This window comes from Castor canadensis, chromosome 17, assembly GCF_047511655.1.
Source record: "Castor canadensis chromosome 17, mCasCan1.hap1v2, whole genome shotgun sequence".
Classification (NCBI taxonomy): Eukaryota; Metazoa; Chordata; class Mammalia; order Rodentia; family Castoridae; genus Castor; species Castor canadensis.
The window spans coordinates 56337398-56353340 of NC_133402.1; the positions used below are offsets into that span (position 1 = coordinate 56337398).

A 15943-nucleotide genomic window follows, 5' to 3' on the forward strand; every position below is an offset into this window, starting at 1 on the left:
CAATGAACATTTGTGCAGGGCTTAGCAAGGTGTTGGTTCCCATTTTTAAAAAATAATCTTGTGAAGGACATATTGCTGTGATGATTATATTCCCTGTTTTATAGAAGAAAAAAGGAAATAAGTAACTGATTGACCAACATAAGACCCTCTGGAGGTCTTGTGGCTGTAGGTGGTGCTTCAGCCCAGCCTTTCTCTCTCTAAATCATGTTTTTTCATTGATGCCCAAGTGCAAGGCATTTTGGTTGTTCCCACATTGGAGACATTAACTGGTTGCATTGTGTTTTGGTTACTATTCCTGTACAACATTCACACTGATGGTTACATAAAACAGCAGTCACCTTTGTTATGCTCACAGATTTGGGCAGGGCACAACAGCATGGTTGCTACTACTCCACTGTAACTGAACTGTGATGTTAGAACAGCTAGGAGATGGGATCTTGTGTAGGTACTGCTTTTGAAGGTGCCTGTTTAGCACCTAGAATGGGGAATGGGATGACCACAAGGCAGAATTCAGCTAAGACAACTGACCAGAGTCCTTATATGTGTCCTTTCTAGGTGGCTTGGGTTTTCTCACAGCATGGTGGTCTCTGAACAACTGGACTTTTTATGTGGTGTTTCAGGTTCCCAAGAGAGAATTTTCCAGTGAAGAACTACATGACTTTTGTGACTTCATCTCAGAAGTCACATACCATCACTTCTGCCATGCCTCATTGGCCAAAGAAGTCATAAGCTCACTCAGATTCAAAAGAAAGGGTTATAAATCCCACCTCTTTATGGGAGGGGTGTCAAGAATTTGTAGCCATTTTAAAAAAAAAACACATAACAGACTCTTTCTCTTCTGACTCAATTGATCTGGATTCCACAGTATTTAGAAGAAAGGTGATGAACAAGATAATCTCTAGAGACTTGTTATAGTAGTGAGTTCTGATAAATCCTACATTTCTCTACCTCTTGAGAATAAAGGCCTTCTAGAGTCTTCTAGTTGGTCATAGAAGAGATGGTCCTTCCATCCTCCATTAAGAATAAAGACTTGTGCATGTGTGTTTTTAGGTTAGGTGGATTATTTGGCACTGGGCTAGGCCAGGGATTTAAGTATTATATGGCTTGAGGATTCTCTGCCTGCTGCTCATAAATCATAACACCACTTCTTCTTAGAGGGATGATATTTCATCTGGCACAATTCTTAAGAATAAAAGTATTGAGAACCTCCCTGAAAGAAGAAATTCCTTGGAGTTCAAAGCATTTTATTCATGAGCTCAAAATGTTCTCTTCCTTTAAGACTGACTCAGGGGAAGGAACACAAGATAAGCAGGGTATCAGACTTTACAGGTCATCCTTGTGCTAATTCATTGATGATGTGTTGGGGTTCCCTGAAACACAAGTTGACCAGCTGTTTCCTTCTTGGTAATCAAAGGAGGCCCCAGCTGACTTTTCTTATCTCTTACCAGCACTCCAGTCATGCTAGATTTTTGTTATTTGATCTTAACAAACCATTGTGCCTGTACCAGTCAGCATGGGCTAGGTTGTATTGCATTAACAAGCATTCTCTAATTTTTAGTGCCTTAAAACAGCATAGGTTTATTTGCCACTTAACTTGTACATTCATCATGGGTTTGCCGAACATCTGTGCCATGTCATCTGTCTCGTAGTCATCTGGCAGAGGGAGCGAGAGCTCCTGAGAATCTCACATTGGCAATTAATTGCCATGGTTTAGAAGTGACACACGTCACTTTTATGTACATTTGTGTTAGTCAGCCATCCATTACTGTGAAAAAATACCTAAAATAAACAACTTATAAGAAGAAAGTTTTACTTTTGACTCATGGGTTCAGAAGTTTCAGTCCATGATCTGTTGGCTCCATTTTTTTTTTGAGCCTGTGGTGAAGCAGTATATCATGGCAGGAAACACATGGTAGAATAAAAATACTCACCTCTTTGTGGCCAGTAAGCAAAAGGGCCAGGGTCATAATATCTCCTTTAAATGCATGTCTCCAGTGTCCTAACTTCCTTCAATTAGGCCCCACCTCTTGAAGGTTCCACCACCTCCCAATAGTGCCACAGGTTGACCACCAACCTGTTAGCATCTGGAACTTTGGGGGAGATTTAAGATTCAAACCATAGCAACAGTTCATTAGCCAGAACTAAATTTATGGCCTCACTCAATCTCAAAGACGTACTTCATCCAGGAAGTACAATTTCATGTGCTTAGAACACAGCTAGAAAAAAATGGCAAATTGTTTTGAATGTCAGAGACTATCATAATGCTCTCATTGAATCAGAATCTTTGGTCTCTTAAATTGTAATTTTCTCTATAATTTCCTTCATGCATCCATGCCTGCATTTCTCCATGAATCCACAACCCCCACCTCCATCAAATGTTTAGTAGGCACCTGCCCTATGCTCAGGTATGGCTCTAGGTACTGAGCATATAGAGAGGAAAAGGTTCTCTGGAAAAGGCCATAGTGTTACTGGAGTTGTTCATATCTATCCAATTTTTATAGGCTGTAGCTTGGCTCTTCAAGAAGACAGCCAGTATTAATGGATCTTTCCTTGATAATATGTCATTGATTATACACAATATTAAATATAATTTAATTATTATTGAGCCCTTATGATAAGCCAGACACTTGGCAAAGAGTCACTACAACTTTGAGTGGTAGGTTATATTATGCCATTTACAGATGAGTAAATGCAGTCTCACCAGAGGTTAAGTACTTGTGCAAAGTCACACAGCTACCAAATAGCGCAGTTGAGGTTTAAATTTTGGCTAAGTCCAAGTCCTCACTCCTCAATGGTTACTGTACACTTATCTTTAATGTTTATTTAACTTTTTCCCTGAACCAGAAACCTGGATGCAGCAAACACAAATGCAAATAACTGTATGGTGAGTGTTTAGAGGGCAGGAATCATTTCCAGTGATTTCTGATTATTTGATTCCTTTTTAAAAAAAATATATATCCTTTGGCAGTTCTAGGATTTTGAACTTAGGGACTTGTGCTTGCTTAGAAAGTGCTCTACCACTTGAGCCATGCTCCCAGCCATTTTTTGTTTGTTTATTTTTCAGGTAGGGTCTTGCACTTTTGCCTGGGGCTAGCTCCTTCTACCTCTACCACCTGTGTAGCTGGGATAACAGGCATGATTGATTCTTTTTTGATAAATGAAGTGAGGGAAGTGGAGAGAGAAGGAGGGAAAGAAGAAAGGGAGGATAAAGCAAAGCCAAAAAGGAAAGGGAAGAAAGGAATAAAGGAGAGGGAGGAGAAAAGGAGTGGGTTCTCTTAACATAGGATGAAAATCTCGACAGTGAGCTGGTATGGCTCTGTGTGAGAAGGCAGGCAAATGCTCACAATGCTGAAGAAAGGCATTCTGTAAAGAGATGGCACTGCTCTTATAACCTGCTCATCAGCCCCGTCCCTCAGTCTACCAGTTCTGTGCCTCGGCACGTCTCATTACTGCTGAAGAGGTTCTTCAGTCTGCCACGTCTGAACTGACTACAATTAAATACACAGATGTATTCCTCCTCACTCGGCTGCTGAAAAGGAAATATTTTTGAAAAATATGACAACTCAGTATCACAGCTCGAAGAAACTGGAGGAAGGAAGAAAGGGCTACAAAGGAGGCATTGAACAGAATTTTTAAAGGTCACTCTCTGATTTTGAGTGTTACTTTCCAAAGTGATATTTTGAGATTAAAAAATAAACTGTGAATATAACAGTTATGGCTAGCCTCTGTCCTGTGCAGTTAAATAATGGTTTACATTGGGAACCAACAATAGGCAGCCAGGCCTGAAAGGACTGGCTTTTTCTGCGGCTTGGCCTTGCCTGCCCAGGACCAATTTGTTTTCCACTATTGCTCAGTTTTTATCAAAAGAACAATCTGCAATCCTGCACTGTTCTTATCTGGTGCTGGAGCCTTAGACTGTGTCCTATATATTGATATAAAGCTTGGGGTAACCTAGATTTTTCTTATGCAGCTTCTCAAAGTTTTAATAAGCAGGTTCCCCATAATGTCTTTTGGTCTCCAATCATGAGGGTCAGATCACTTTATTCTGTGTTCACTCTTTCATCAGGGAACATATGCGTGTGTGCCCCTGTGTGTACATGTGTATACAAGTGTGCATGGCCATGCATTTACTAGTGACTACTGTGTTGGCAGCTTTTATCCTGGAGATAATGTGTAAGTGCTTAATTGCATTTGCTGTTTATCAATTAACAACTTGCAGGTGCAACTAGTTGTGAGCGCAGTTCTGCATGTGTGACTAATTGCAGGTATAAAACATTCACCTCTTCAGTTCCTTTTATGTCTCAGTGGGGCTCAATGCTAATTTTCCAGCATCATCTGGGTTCAGACTCATGTGCTGGCCTGACTGTCTCCTCCTCAGGAGAACAGCCCCATGGAGGAGGCAGCAATGCATTTCAGAATGAGAAGGGATCTGAAGGTGAAGGGGAGAAGGGCAGGGACTCAGAAGTTTAGCTGGTGAGCATCTTCCATACCAAGCTGCCTATGTAAGGCAGAGCACAAGCTGGGTCCTTGGGCTGAGGGACCTCCCATCAGGCCTGGCATCTCCTCAGGTAAAGCCTCTGTCCAGGGGCATTGACTGTACAAAAGCTCTGCAGAGAGTGGCTCTCTGTTTTAGGGGCCTTTTCTCAGCAGTGACCCCAACACAGATAGAGGTGGCTGATGGAAGTCTGTATGAGTTCTCAGGAAGTTTGGTCTTCCTGTGGTATTGCCTCCCTGCCATGTGATAGCTGCACCTTTGGTCTCAGCAATCATCTGCGGAGTAGGGGTGACACCCTCCCCCACTTTTCTGGTGGGTCTTCAAAGGCACTGAGGGTTATTAGGTAGATGTGACTTCAATTGAGGATTTGCCTAGTGAAATCAAATATGTCTTGCAAGACAGTTGGGTGGCTCTTAGGTGGTCATAGAGGGTTTCTTACTTGTAATTCTTTCATGGTAAAAATCACCAAAGGAATCAACAGGATGGAGAAGTAGGAGCTAGGGAGGAAGTCCTGACTGAGCTTCACTCTGTGCACCTGAGTCTTTTCTCATTGCCAGTGTGAAAACCTGCACCCGTACTGTGAGCTCCCCTGCAGCTGGACTCTCTTCCTCTCCCACCGAACCACACCACACATGTAAACAGTGACTCTGGACAGGGTGGACTTCAGGGAAGGGAGAAATGGGGAAGGGAAGATCCAAAGGAGGACGAAGGCTGGCACATGGCTGAGGCAACTTCAGTGATGAAGAGACAACAAAATAGAGGCTTCTTCAAGAAGCCTTTCCAGAAGGTGTGTGCATGGTGGGGTGGGGGAGGTTAGCTACTCTGAGGACCCAGAGACGGAAGGGCCTCACTCACACAGGGAGTTCAGAGCTCCCAGCCCAAGAGATTGCACTGAGTTATTCTAGCCACATTAAAGGTCTCAGTACACATCCAGGCATATATTTCTGGGAGGGGTGAGGACGGAGGAATTGTAGGAAGAAGGTCTCAAAAGAGACTAGAATTTAATATACAAGGAAGGAGATGCTGCAAAAAAATGAAAGATGAGGTGACAGTGTAGGGCCTAAGGCAAAAAGAGAGATGAATTAGCAGAGGTTGAAGAGTTGTACCACACTTAATTTCATGGCTAGAGTTAGGGAGCTTGGGTGGCCTCATTAGGGAGCTGAATGGCCAGAAGGAAGCTAGGTGGGAGCCATCACCTTGGGATAACATTTTCAGTTGATTCCTTTTTATTACATATTAAACTTGGCTTCCTGGTTCTGGATCTTGGACTCCTGCTCTGGGTCCCTTTCAGTAGACTACTCTACAAGACTTAGCTTGTCCTTTGGGATCCTTGGTTGGGTTCGTTGGAGTGCACCAGAACAATTAAAGATGTCTGAGTGTTGGGATTCAGGTGAGCTGTCCCTTTATGCCTATTTCATCAGAGAGTCAAAAGTTCCTTGAAAATAGAAAAGAGAACTTTCCTGTATCTTCTCTATTGTTTGCTACTCATTCCTCAGATTCCTCATGTATAAATGGGATAATAATAGAACCTATTTCATAGGGTCATAGTGAGGAGTATAGTCAGTGTTGCCTGTTGACTTTGTATGCCAGGATCCCAGAATGCTGAGATCTGTGCAGTTCAATCCTGAATCATTGGCTTATTCATGACAGCAAATGACTTTGGGACCTGCTAGGAAGCCCCTGGTCAGGAGTCACACATAATCTCAGCCAAGCAGAAAGCATGTTTACCCTAGATAGTGGTCATCAGACATGAATTCTATACTTAACAACTTGGGAATGAGACACAAATACAGAAGTCTGCATTTTACCCATTGCCTTAGAGTATGAATTCAGGCTTAACACATCAGATCAGGGTGTGATAACACAGAGACCAACTCCTAAGTTTTATGCCACAAGCACAGGGGAGGGGTGTGTAGACTTTTCTCCAGACAATTAAAGAATGTGTCTGGAGAATCTCTCATGATTATTCCATGAAACCATTTCTTTTTCCATTTGGGAAAAGTGGTAACAGACTGTTAAGTGAATTTATCAAGAGTCGGCCAACTCGGGTGCTTTATCTTTTAGGATGGTGCCTTTTAAGTCCTCCCTATCAAATGTGATCAGTTTAGATGAGGCCTTCTTAATTGCCATTCTTCACAAGTAACCATATGCATTGACCTGCGTGTTGTCTGTGTGCTAGCATTGAGAATCCCAGCCAACATGGATGAAGAGGGTTCTGGATGCTAACTTGAAGGACCAACTACCAAAACCATCCATTGCACTTGGAAAGACCCAAGTAGTGCCACAATACCACTTACTTACCTGGAAAATGGAGGCCAGGACAGTTCTCTAACTCTTAGTTTTCTGTTTCTATTGGAATTAAATCAAGCCATGGGTTGCAGGCTTTTGAACTAAAAATGTTCCTGAAAATATCAGCGTAGTGTTCTAAGTTTTCCATTTAAGGATATTAAAGCACACACACACACACACACACACACACACACACACACATCAAACAAAAACAAGACAGCTACATTCCATCACTGGTGAGCTGTCTTACAGGAAGATCAGATTAATGCCAAAAAAGGAGAAAAAGATAATCTCAGAATTTAAACATTTAAGAATCCAATCTTCATGGATTTATCCCTGTCATGTATACATAGCCTTCTCATCTTTGGAAGATCGAGGTGTTGGAAGTTATACTATCCTGTCCATAGAATGAAGGACCTTCCCTTCCTTATTTCACACACTCACTGAGATATTTACCCAGGAGAAACTTCAGTCAGGAGACATTGGCACTCACTAGTCTTCAAATGTTTAGCTTCTCCTGATTCAGTAAGAATAACAACAGTAGCAATTAATACTAATAATTGCTAATATTTACTAAGCATAAAATATATACAGGCACTGTCCTAAGTACATTACATGTACTAATTTATCTAATCATTACATTGACATAGACTAAATTGTGTCCTCACAAAATTCTTATGTTGAGGTCTTAAATCCCAATGTAATGGTATTTAAAGATAGGGCCTTTAAGAAGATAATTATTGTTAAGTGAGGTCAAGAGGGTGGATCCTTTATCCAGTAGGATTGGTGTCCTTTTACAAAGAGGAAGAGACACTAGACGTCTCTCTCTGTATACGCAGAGTAAATACCATGTGAGGACATAGCAAGAAAGTGTTGTTTGCAAGCCAAGGAAAGAGGTCTCACCAGAAGCCAACCCTACTCATGCCTTGATCTTGGACTTCCAGCCTACATAACTGTGAGAAACTACCCGATCTGTGGTGTTTTGTTATGACATCCTGAGTAGCCTGGAACAGCAATCCAATGGAGTATATACTTTCACCAGCTCCATATTGTGAGGAAAATCTTGAATTCCAGAGTTGTGAGTAGCTTGTCCAAGGTCCAGTAGAAATTATGGAACTTGGCCTTGTTCCAGAGTCTCAGTACCCAGTAAGTAGCTCAACTTACGATGAGATTGGAGGGGGTCTTTGCTCCATCCCACTGGGCCATCATATATGTCTGGGCTGTGGAACGCCTACCAGTCCAGTGGGTTTATGATGGCAGAAAGGAAATGAACATAAAGACTTGGGCTCAGACCTAGGCACAAAGCAGGAGGGAGCTCAAGTGATAAGAATGGAGTCTGTTGAACAAATGAACAAATGACTGGGTAGTACTTACATTGACATCGCTTTGTCTTCAACTTCATGTGTGCAGTCATAGTCCTCGAACAGTCTAACTATATTTTTTTCCAAGCAGAGCACTTAGCGTAATCAAATGAGTAAGCATGAGCAGAACTAATCACTGTTAGGTTCTATAAATTGTGTCTTGTAGTGCTAACTGCCCTAATAAGAGCATCCACGTTAAATGAATGTGCCATTAGACTGAAAACAGGACCATCAATACCAGGAGATGCCCATTCCTTCTCTTTCTCCATTTCTTTAGCTGGGGTGGCCATGACAGATACATGGTACACGTCTTTAGGTATCCATATCAATGTGGTTTTTACTTGTATTACTCACAGTGATTTGTGTTACAGAAATCCCTCCCCAACCACGGATTCTCTTTTTATGAAATTCTGGTATCCTTGGATTTATTTCTTTATACTTGGAGAATTTCTGTTTCAAGGCACTTGGGTTCTGAGTCACTGCTGTTGGGATAATTTAGAAATAGAGAAACTAGTGGGTGGCAGGAGAAAGAAGAGTGAGTGGAGGACAGAACAGATGTTTCACAATGTAGCTTTGGAGGAAGACCTGGGAGGGCCTTCCTGTGTCTGTGCCTGTTCTAGGAAAGGGACTAAGACGTACCCAGACTGTGGTCAGAATTCTTGACCAGGGGCTGCAGAGCTGTGGCTGTATATCCTGTGTGTTTATAAGAGGGCTGAAGGATTAGATGCCTGCAGCACCCTTCTAAGTGAAAGCTCCCTGCAGGTGCATCAAAGTTCCCAATGATAGTGTGTCCTGGCACTCTGGCGGAAGCAGGGAGGTATGGTTCAAATAGCAAGTACAGATAAGTCAGAAAGGCTCTGAAGATTTGATTGGAGCACAAGATGAATTAATTCATGCATTTACTACACCAGAAGAGGAAAATTACAAATGCCTTGTTCAAATTGTGGAGAACCAATAGAAGCTAGCAAGTGAGACTTATTAGCGTGAAAATCCTAATTATTAATTTAACTTATGAAAAATGCTATTGACATTTTTTTATGTGCGGCACTTCTAGTTTCAAAAGTGACTTTGTTTTATTAAAGTTATTAAGGTTTTTTAAATTAAAGTTATTAACATTTCAGAAAAGGAGTTATATATATTTATATACATATATATGTATATATAATGTGGGAAAGAAAAGAAAGACACAAAATAATCCAGAAACTACTGTTGTTCAATTTAACTGAACATCACTTTAGATATGTATTTATAATCTATTTGTCTTTATCATAGTTAGAAAGATAGATGGGAAGTCAAAACTTACGTTACAATAATGTGGAGCAATAATTGTTAAAACATTAATTTTATTTTGTTAAATGTAACTGAAAAAAATAAACTAATATAAAATTAAGGCAATTTTTACATTTGATAAATGTTTCCTCACCACAAAATACATTATTTCTTGAAAGATCCTTTTATAAGATTAAGAAAGAATGTTATAAAAACAATAAGACTTGAATCATTGTTTTAAGCTTCATATTTCAATTTTAAATAGTACCAATTAAAGTCAAGAAAAAAGGGGAAAGTATAAACTTCTGTTTATTACTTCTCATTCTTTGCCTTTCTCCACCTTTCCATTTTCACTAATTTTTTAAAATTATTTTTTTCATTTTAAGGTTATTCCTATGTTTAAAAGAGTATAATGGCTCCCAGTCAGTTTACCACAGTTTCTCTGTACTGAATTCATTAATTTGATTTATTGCTTGGTTGATTGAATTTCATTATCAAGTAATTTTCCCTCAAGAAGGACCCTCGGTTATCTGAGGCTCTACATTCATGAGATCACCTGCCTGAGAACACAGCTATAGAGAAGTCTGAGGCTGGCCTATTTTTCTCCATAGAGTGACACTCTTGCTCTGTTTGCTGACTGAATAATTCTTCGTCTTTGAAGTTCAACGCTTTCACCAGGCTTTGCCTTTGACTCTGATTCTTTCTTCATTTTAAGGAAGTACTTTTACTAATAGTTCTAAAGAATACTTTCGTGTTTGTTCTTGGCTAGGGCCTCTCATTTAGGGATACTAATTCTCCATACAGCGTTTCCTGTGCTAATAACTTATTTTTCATGATTTTCCTCTATATCAATGGTTTGATTCTAAATTCTACCAATCTATAGTCTTTTCTCCATCACTAGTTTTATTAGATTGTTATTTTAATCCATAACTTGTTCCCTTAACTCTGCAATTCTCCTTTTAAATTTTATTCTGTTGTTTTATTGTCTGGTTTTTGTGCTTTTGTGTTACTGAGTTTTCCAAATATAAACCTTTATGGAGATTTTTTTCCTTCCAGACTGAGTTTTTTCCACCTGCCTTTTTCATGCCATATCTCTGTATTTCTTTCTTATTTTTATATACCTGATAATGAGATGGCCTTGTTGCCCTGGCATTTCTTTCCATTCCTATGCACACTTAACAAGGGCAGCTCTGTGCAGACTCCCATTGGCTCTGATGTGAAGTGGGTCACTTCTCCCTGACTCACCACCCACTTTACCTGAGGCCCATTTGTCCTCACACCTGAGCCACAGTTTAATTACTCAGATGGTTCCTCCCACACACCTTTCTGTACCTCCAGAGGACTGGCAGGGTAAGCTGGGTGTGCCCAGTTTTTGATGGAGACAGGGTCCTTGTCAGCTCATTCTCTCTCTCTCTCTCTCTCTCTCTCTCTCTCTCTCTCTCTCTCTCTCCCTTTCTCTCTCTCTCTCTCTCCTACTTACTCTCAGACTTTGTTAAATGCTTCCCACCAGGGCTTGATTTCTCCAAATTTGGGGTATGGTAGGGGTAAAGTGTAAAGCCTTGGTACTCCAATTGTCTTCCTGTTTCAGAGTGGAGTTCTGGTTTATATTTCAATAAGCATGTTAGCACAGAAAAGAAAAATGATTTTTAAAAAATACTCTTTTGGCCTGGTCCTTTCTAACCCTGAAGATGAGAGGGTCTAGGGGGAACTCTCAGAACCCTGACTTACCAGTTCTACTGGTGGCACCCCAGATCCAGGAGGTCAGTCAGTCTCTTTCCCATTAGCTCCATAGAAAACCCTGTTCCTCCCCTCTGGGCACCCCTGCTTCCCACCTGCTTTGTGCTCCCTGCGCATTTTCCTTGAGACCTTTGAAATATTGATCCATCTGCCTGGATCATTCTTCCCCACCCCCAGCCCCCCTTCCCTAAGTCAGATCTCTGGACTCAAATGTCATGTCCTTTGGGAGCCCTCCTGATCCCTCAAACACAGCCACACCCCGTATTTATCTCTCCCCTCTCCTTTTCAGGACTTAAGTCTAGAGGCAGTTCATCCAGGGCTGTGTGTTTGTTACCCTTTTTTCTGCAACTCAGTCTCCATTTTTTTGAGCTGCATTTTAGCAACTTTAATCTCAGATCACCTGCAAGGAAAATCTGGCTTTCCTTTTTTACTTTTTTTTAAAGGTTACAATCTAAATGAGCTCCATGTTGGAACTAAAAAGTGAGGCTAGGGCTGTGGAAGCCAATGATTTATGGCACCAAGATACTAGCCCAACACCCGAGGGGAAGGGGTGGGCCCAGGTTGCTCTGGGTGAAGATGAAGACCTGGAATCTGTTTTCAGGATCTGCCTCGACAAGCATCTCACATTCCAAGCTATGAGCTTGTGGAAACTTGGCTTTGCCTCTATTAGAGACAGCTGTGCCAGCTCTCTGTGGACAAAGGGTGCATGTTCCAAACTTCCTCCTTGTCCGTCCAAGGATGACATTGCCCAAGTTTAAGGTTCGTGTGGCAAAAGCAAAGCTTGTTTGTGTTCTTGATTCCTGAGAAAATGGGTTGAAACAAGACAAAAACATACAGGAATATTGACTAAGCATGTAGCAGGTGCCAGCCTCTGTCCTAAGATTTGAGCACCGGGGAAAATGATCCTTGCAGTATAGAAGGATCTGTCCTCAAAATCCCTTGCTCTCAAACTCTTTGGGCCCCAAATCCTTTGGTCTGCAGCCTTGATAGTCATTTTCTAAAGGAAACAGAGTTTACAGAATCAGGGGAGGTAAAGAGGGGAAGCCCATTTCCTGGCCTCGTCCTTCTGCACTGCACTCTTGAAAGAAGACCTGTCTCTATTTCACATCTTTCCACCATAGTGAGGCAGGGTTGGGAGTAGATCTCACACTCTTCTGCAAAAACCGTTTCCCCAGAACCCTTACTTCTCCCGTTACCTGACCTAAACCACACTGGTCCTACTGTCATGGCCCCCAGACACCTCCATGATTGGTGTGCTTCCAGTTCTATCTATGAATTTCCAACCCACTTTGTGGAACTTATTGGTTCCATTCGCCTATGACTGCTCCTTTTGGGTCATCTACCTTTGTCCTTTTCTGACAACTTCCTTTTAGACTGTACTTGTTCCTTGTTGGCATCTCCAAGTCCAGAATGATGTCTGTCCCCCACCCTCCATCCTATGACTTAATGGGCTGCAGTTATTGTTCTTTCTCTTTCTATACCACAGCCTTACTGCCTGGGAAGCCACCCAGCCTCATTATGATGCCAGGTGAGCAGAATCTGGGGAAACAGATAGATCTCAACCCGGCCTTGGAGAAGACAGTTAAATTGTCAAGCAGCACACTAATGGGGGCTGCCGACTGCACAGGTATCTCTCAGTTATAAATGCCCAGTGCCAGAGAGCCTCCTAAGTCACACAGAGGACAACTTTATGATCCAGAAAGTAAAGAACTGGAACAAGATCACCTTGTGACAGGGAGCAATTGATCGGGGATTGGAGAGAGCTTGGCCCAGGAGCTCAGAACTCCATAAACCAGTGGAGCTCAGTGCATCCTGAGGGACCTGCTCCAACCATGGTGCAGGGACCCAGGAAGCTGCCTGGGCATTCTAAAGGGATGCACAGCATTGGCACAGATTGGGAGGTGAGTTCCCTGTACCTGCCAAAACATTTCCATCTGCTGCTGTGAGGATGAATTTTTTTTTTTATTTGTGGTACTGGTTTTTGAACTCAGGGACTTGTATTTGATAGGCAGGCACTCTACAACTTGAGCCATGCCCCCAGTCCCTTTTGCTTTGATTATTTACTTATCTTTTAGATATGCTCTTGCTGTTTGTCTGGGTTGGGCCTCAGACTGCCATCCTCCTACCTCTGCCTCTTGCATAACTGACCGCCATGCCCAGATGGTTCATTGAGATGGAGTCTTACTTTCTTTTGCCTAGGCTGGACTTGAACCTGGATCCTTCTAATCTCTGTTCCTGAATAGCTAGGATTAGGGTGATTTTTGTACAGCCCAATTCTGATCATAGGACTCCCCTATGGAAATGACTTCAGAGACTCTGTGATCACCCACAGGAGTGGTCCAGTCTCCTTAGCATGATGTTGAAGGTCTGGTAGGATCCTCCCTAATCCCTGCTCTTCATTCGTAGAATTTTATCATTTCAAGGTGTTGTGTAAATGCAGTCACACAGTATGTAACCCTTAGGGATTAGGTTTTTTCTTCCAAGTTGAAAGGGTGTACGTGCGGTATGCATAATCGTTTATGCCTTTTATTGCTGAGTAATACTCCATCATCTGAATGTACTACATTTTGTTTAACCATTCATTCACCTTTGAGGGACATTTGGATGATTTATACCTTCTGGCAATTATGAACAAAGCAGCTGTGAACATTTGTGTGCAGGTTTTTGTGTGAACTTTTTTTTTTTTTTTTGCTATTCTGCAGATGAACCATGGCACATGAAAAGATATTTGGCATCATTAACCATTAGTAAAATTCATAGTAAGACCATGCTGAGTGAGTTACCACTACACACCAGTCAGAATGGATAAAATCAAGGAGAGTGATAACAAAAAATGCTGATGAGGTTATGGAGAAAATGGGTCACTTGTACACTGCTGGCTGAAATGTACAGTGGTATTGCAGCCATTCTGAAAAACAGCATCATGGTTTCTGCAACTCTAAACATTTGCTATGATATGACCCAGCAATTGCACTCTTGGGCATTTTAATTGTATTTTAAAGCAAGTTGAAAAAATTCATACATAATTCATATCCATAGTAGAAAAAAAGAGAACTACAAATAAATGTAAAGAAAAAAACCCATAATCCTAACATATAGACACAGTTACTGCTGCTATTTACATGTTTGTGTATTCCTTTTATCAAAAATAGCACCATGTACGTTTGTGACAATTTTGTTTTTGCAATGTAGTTTCCCTCTTCTATCTTGATTGGTGCCAATATCACCTTAACAGTTGCTTTATATTTCATCCATTGTCTTGTTTCACTAGATGATTTCCACTTTTATTCATAATAATATAAACAATACCTAATGAGGTCCCTCTTTTCGTATTGTTGATAACCTAATGGATGATATTCTCAAGATAAATTCCTATAAGTAAGTAAAGTTTTTCCCCCTTTTTAAGGCTTTCAGTAGAAATTCTGAATGTCATTCAGAAATGCTATACTGATGTTGCAGTTGTAGTGGCTCACACCTGTAATCCAAGCTACTTGGGAGGCAGAGACTGGGAGGATCATGGCTCAAGACAAAAAGTTAGCAAGACCCCATCTCAATAAATAATCTGGTTGTGATGGTGCATGCCTGTGATCCCAGCTATGAAGGAGGCCATAGCTAGGAGATTCATGGGCCAAGGCTAGCCCTAGGCAAAAATGCAAGACCCTACCTGAAAGATAACTACAAAAGCCAAAGAGCTAAGGAAATGACTCAGGTGCTAGAGTACTTGCTTTAGAGCAAGGCCCTGAGCTCAACCCCTAGTACTACCAAAATAAGAAAAAGGACTTCTTTTTTTTTTAATTTTATTATTCATATGTGCATACAAGGCTTGGGTCATTTCTCCCCCATGCCCCCACCCCCTCCCTTACCACCCATTCTGCCCCTCCCTCATCCCCCACCCCCTCAATACCCAGCAGAAACTATTTTGCCCTTATCTCTAATTTTGTTGTAGAGAGAGTATAAGCAATAATAGGAAGGAACAAGGGTTTTTGCTGGTTGAGATAAGGATAGCTATACAGGGAGTTGACTCACATTGATTTCCTGTGCGTGGGTGTTACCTTCTAGGTTAATTCTTTTTGATCTAAGCTTTTCTCTAGGTCCTGGTCCCCTTCTCCTATTGGCCTCAGTTGCTTTTAAGGTATCTGCTTTAGTTTCTCTGCATTAAGGGAAACAAATGCTAGCTAGTTTTTTAGGTGTCTTACCTATCCTCACCCCTCCCTTGTGTGCTCTCGCTTTTATCATGTGCTCAAAGTCCAATCCCATTGTTGTGTTTGCCCTTGATCTAATGTCCACATATGAGGGAGAACAAACGATTTTTGGTCTTTTGGGCCAGGCTAACCTCACTCAGAATGATGTTCTCCAATTCCATCCATTTACCAGCAAATGATAACATTTCGTTCTTCCTCGTGGCTGCATAAAATTCCATTGTGTATAGATACCATTCGTCAGTGGTGGGGCATCTTGACTGTTTCCATAACTTGGCTATTGTGAATAGAGCTGCAATAAACATGGGTGTGCAGGTGCCTCTGGAGTAACCTGTGTCACAGTCTTTTGGGTATATCCCCAAGAGTGGTATTGCTGGATCAAATTGTAGATCAATGTCTAGCTGAAAAAGGACCTCTATACTGACATACCTCCATAGTTCAGATAATTCCTAATGTTTTTAACAGTGGTCATTATAATTCTTTAGATTCTTTGTTACTTTGATAGTTGATAAAACGCTAAGTCATGGTTATTTTAAACTTAAAGATGTGATTACCACTTCCTTTGAGAATTCCCTGTTCAATTCACGTACCCA

The 15943-nt window shown here is 41.3% G+C and overlaps 1 protein-coding gene across 2 annotated transcripts in view; it reads left to right on the top strand.

Moving 5' to 3' along the window:
- The window catches only part of Ephb1 (EPH receptor B1), a 440603-nt gene that overhangs the window by 190468 nt on the left and 234192 nt on the right, over positions 1–15943 (top strand). The gene's annotated exons all lie outside the window — the stretch shown is intronic.